The sequence below is a fragment of the Carlito syrichta genome, unplaced genomic scaffold (genome assembly GCF_000164805.1).
Source record: "Carlito syrichta isolate Samal-C Ts95f unplaced genomic scaffold, Tarsius_syrichta-2.0.1 Scaffold303652, whole genome shotgun sequence".
In the NCBI taxonomy this organism is placed as follows: domain Eukaryota; kingdom Metazoa; phylum Chordata; class Mammalia; order Primates; family Tarsiidae; genus Carlito; species Carlito syrichta.
This window is the reverse complement of record NW_007247748.1, coordinates 727,903-732,862: the sequence shown is the minus strand read 5'-3', so window position 1 is coordinate 732,862 and position 4,960 is coordinate 727,903.

Below are 4,960 nucleotides of genomic sequence, written 5' to 3'. Positions count from 1 at the left end.
GTTGATGCTCATGCCTACCTCGGAGGGCTGTCTGAGGATCAAACCCAAGGGCATGTGAAGTACCTCGGTGCTGGCATCACGGGCATCCAGTCCGTGGTGCTGTTGCTGCTGGCATGGCCAGTTGCCCTGGCTGCTGAGACCCTTGGGGAAGGCACTGGATGGGGCTGGAACTAGAATTACTGGGCCTTACTTAGCAAGGGCATTTTAAAATGTTTGAAATATTTTAGTCACTAGTAAGAATTAACCAGCCGGGCTTGGTGGCTTAGCCTGTCATCCCAGCACTTTGGGAGGCCAAGGTGAGTGGATTGCCTGAGTCCGCGGGTTCGAGACCCGCCTGGGCAACTTGGTGAGACCTCATCTCTATAATAAATAAAAAATCAGCCGGGTGTGGTAGCGCATGCCTGTAATTCCGGCTACTCGGAAGGCTGAGGTGGAAGGATCACCGGAGCCCAGCAGGTCGAGGCTGCGGTGGCCGGAAGCGGCCACTGCACTCCAGTCTGGGCGACAGAGTGAGACTCCAACTCAAAAAAAAAGAAAAATATCCAGGTGTGGTAGTGCATGCCTGTCATTCCAGGTACTTGAAAGGCTGAGGTGGAAGGATTGCCGGAGCCCAGCAGATCGAGGTTGGGGTGGCTGGGAGTGTGCCACTGCTCTCCAACCTGGGCGATGGAGTGAGACTCCAACTCAAATAATTATAATAATAATAACAATAATAATAGCCATCACCTGTAAAACTATCAAGCAGTAAGAAGCCAGTGAGTAGCAAGAATTTGGGCCGACCTGGATTTCTAACCTTGCCTTCTCAAGCTCTGTGCTTGTGTTTCCAACTGTTACAGGACAGTTCGCTCGGGGCGAGGTTGGCAAGCGACAGCGCGTGAGCTAGGACGGTTTCTGCATTTGTGCAGGGTTGTAAATCAACCCTCCCTCTCCCATAGGAGAGTATGCGACTGGGGCCTGGGAGGCCCACAAAGCCCCAAGTTCTGGATCTGGGCGTGGCAGGCCGATCCTTTCTTGAAGATCCTGCTGCATCTCAACCGGAAACAGAGTGGGCTCCCCTCTGTCACGCTGCTTTCCTTCCCCCACTTCCATTTCCCAGATACAAAGCCAGAGTCACTGAGAACCCCTTCCTCTGTCCTTTCTCTTGCTGTTGGGTTTCCGAACATTCTTTTCAGCATCGCCGACCCATTCTGTGGCTTCTTGTTTTTACATCCCACGCTGGGTGCTTTTTGCCCTGGCAGCCACCTCTGTGACGCCCCAAGGAGGCTGGTTCCTGCCCTTGCCTTTGCCCTCACCCACGCATTGTGTCCTGTACGCTGTGGAGGGCTGGCTAGTGTGTCGGGTAGACTGGCGGGGACGGTGATGTGATACTGCTGTTGACATCCCGCTTCTCCCACCTACTTGCTCTGCCAGGCAGCGAGGACTGAGGAGCCCTGCGGCAAAGTGCCCTCGGCAGGCAGCCCCCGTGCAGCCCCCAGGGAGCTGCACTGCTGGCTGACATCCCGACTGCAACCATGAGAGGCCCTGGACCCGGGCCACTCTGCTGAAGCTGCTCCTGAATTCCTGACCCACAGACACTTTGACACCATACATGCTTGTTGTTTCAAGCCACAGGGTTTTGGGGTAGTTTGTTATGCAGCAGTGGGTAACTAATACATCACCTCATACTAAATTGGTGTTGCCTTCTAACTGGGCTCCCTTTCATGCTGTTTGCTCGTCAGATTACTCCCAAACACGCCTATCATAACTTCCTAATGGATTAGAAAGCTAGAGAGATTTCTCATTCCTTTTGAAAAAGGTCAAAAGCAAGGCATGTCCCTGGCATCTGATGGATGTGGGTGACTCTTAGATGGTATGCAGACCCCAACCAAAACCCCTGCCATTAAGCTGTCCTTGACTGATGCCAGCACATTGCACCACAGCTCACTACCAATTCCCAGAAGTTCGTGTGGCCTTGAACGATTTTTTTAAAACTATTCACATGTGCGTTTGATCAGCTTCTATGTGAAGTTGTCCAGGAGCCAAGGGCAGCTGTCCTGCTGTGCATGCACACTTTGGGCATTCTCTAAGTGCTTCAGTGACTTGAGCACTGAGTGCAGAGTCACCACAGTTCCCAGAAGCAGTGGAGCCACAGCAAGCTGGAGAATACAGCTTTGGAATCAAGTCTGGGGTTTCACGCTGGGCTGGTGGTTTGACCTTAGGCAAATGACAACCTTATTACTCCCAAGTTTTTCATTTTCAAAGAGGATATTAATAGTGTCTACAAGGCCAGGCGTGGTGGTTCACACCTATAATCCCAGCACTTTGGGATGCCGAGGTGAGAGGATTGCCTGAGTCCATGGGTTCGAGACTAGCTTGGGCAACTTGGTGAGACCTCGTCTCTACAATAAATAAAAAAATTAGCCGGGCATGGTGGCACACGGCTGTAGTTCCGGTTACTTCGAAGGCTGAGGCGGAAGGATTGCCTGAGCCCAGCAGGTTGAGGCTGTGGTGGCCGTGAGTGTGCCACTGCACTCCAGCCTGGGCGACATAGTGAGACAACAACTAAAAAAAGAAAGAAAGAAAGAGGCTGGGCATGGTGGCTCAAGCCTGTCATCCCAGCACTTTGGGAGGCCAAGGTGAGAGGATTGCCTGAGCTTAGGGGTTCAACTTGGCGAGACCTCATCTCTAAAATAAATCAAAAAATTATCCAGGTGTGGTGGTGCATGCCTGTAGTTCCAGCTAATTGGAAGGCAGAGGCAGAAGAATTGCCTGAGCCCAGCAGGTCGAGGCTGCAGTGGCCGGGAGCGTGCCACTGCACTCCAGCCTGGACAACAGAGTGAGACTCCAGCTCAAAAAAAAAACAACAAAAAAAAAATGTTAAAATGACTCTCACCCAACATGCCTGCTGCAGCCTACTCAGAGTGTTTGTGGTGGAGAGCAAGCCACCAGACAGGACAGGATGCAATTGGGGAATCTTCCCGGGCAGGTGCACAAATAACCAAGTTGACTTGCTTTAACCTTTATCTTCATTATATGCTTATTAACATACTAAGTGAAATACCCTCCAGCACCATGACAGTTCCCACCCTGCCCATTTATAGTAATAAACTGGCACCCCAATTCCAGGAAGTGCCCACCCATCTCTTAGAAAAATCCACCCATCGAATCAAATATTCTACCCTTTCATTCTCGTAGCTCACAAAACCCACAACCCAAGGATGCCTGGCACAGTACTTCCTTGTGTTCACCCACACTTTGCCCTATTGCTTTTGCCTTTTTTTTTTTTGAGTTGGTGTCTCACTCCATCGCCCAGGCTATAGTACAGTGGCACACTCATGGCCACCCCAGCATCAACCTGCTGGGCTCCGGTGATCCTTCCCCCTCAGCCTTCCATGTAGCTAAAACTACAGAACTACAGGTGCATACTACCACACCCAGCTAATTTTTGATTTATTGTGGAGATGAAGTCTCACCAAGTTGCCCGGATTGGTCTTGAACTCCTGAGCTCAGGCAATCCACTCGCCTCAGCTTCCCAAAGTGCTGGGATTTCAGGCTGAGCCACTGAACCCAGCCTGCTTTCACTTTTAACAAGTTCACTTAACTGCCTTGCTACTTTTGACTTGCTCTAAAATTCTTTTCTGCAGCGAAGTCAAGGACTCAGCACAGAACACTGGCAACAAACACAAATTCCCAGTAACATGATCAGCTCTAAAAGTCAACTGTAGGGCTGGGTGCGGTGGCTCACGCCTGTTAATCTTAGCACTTTGGGAGGCTGAGGTGCTAGGATCACTTGAGCTCAGGACTTCAAGAGCAGCCGAGGCAACGTAGCAGACCTTGTCTCTACAAAAAAATCAAATTGTCTGGGTGTGGTAGCACACACCTGTAGCCACAAGGTCTGGCGGTTGGGGTGGAAGGATTGCTTGAGCCCAGGAGGTCGAGGCTGCAGTGAGCTGTGATCCTGCCACTGTACCCCAGTCTGGGCTATAGAGTGAGATCCCAATTCAGAAAAAAAGAAAAAGTCAAACTGTAGAGATCAAATTTGGTGGGAAGAGTTCCGACACTAATGGAGTCTATGGCATTGAAGGCCAAAGAGACAAACTTGTTAGCTTTGAATCTCATTAACACACATCGGAGACGTGTATCTCAGGGACAACCTATAGCATTTGTGATATTCCTTGGCCAAGCTGGATAACAAATGATGTCTTTACTTTTGTTTCCTTTTAATGCAATTAATGCCGCAATACACATTCAGTAGCCTGCTCTCTGTAGCTGTTCCGATAGTCTCGTTTTTTTTCTTTTTGAGTTGGAGTCTCACTCCATCACCCAGGCTGGAGGGCAGTGACACGCTCACGGCCACCCCAGTGTCAGCCTGCTGGGCTCCACGATCCTTCCGCCTCAGCCTTCCAAGTAGCCGGAACTACAAGTGTGCACTAACATGCCTAGCTAATTTTTGATTTATTGTAGAGATGAGGTCTTGCCAAGTTGTCTGGTATGCTCTTGAACCTGCAGGTTCAGGCAATTCACTTGTCTCGGTCTCCCAAAGGGCTGGGATAACAGGCTGAGCTGCCAAGCCTGGCCAGCTTTTGAATTGTGAGAGATGGATTCAGGTTCTTTATAGCAACTAGGAAAACAAAACACTTTTTCTTGCTTTCATGTAGTACCCATAATCTGGTTTGTCATCAACACAGAAATAATGCTCAGAAAGTACCAGTCATTTCAGACTCCAGTAAAAGGTCTTAGTGTAAAGATGTTTCTCAATTTCTAGTTACTGTAGGCTCAGGTTTCAAATGTTTTTTGTTTTGTTTTGTTTTGTTTTTTGAGTTGGAGTCTCACTCTGTCGCCCAGATTGGAGTGCAGTGGCCGCTCCCGGCCACCGCAGCCTCGGCCTGATGGGCTCCGGCGATCCTTCCGCCTCAGCCTTCCGAGTAGCTGGAACTACAGGCGCGCGCTACCACGCCCGACTAATTTTTGATTTACTGTA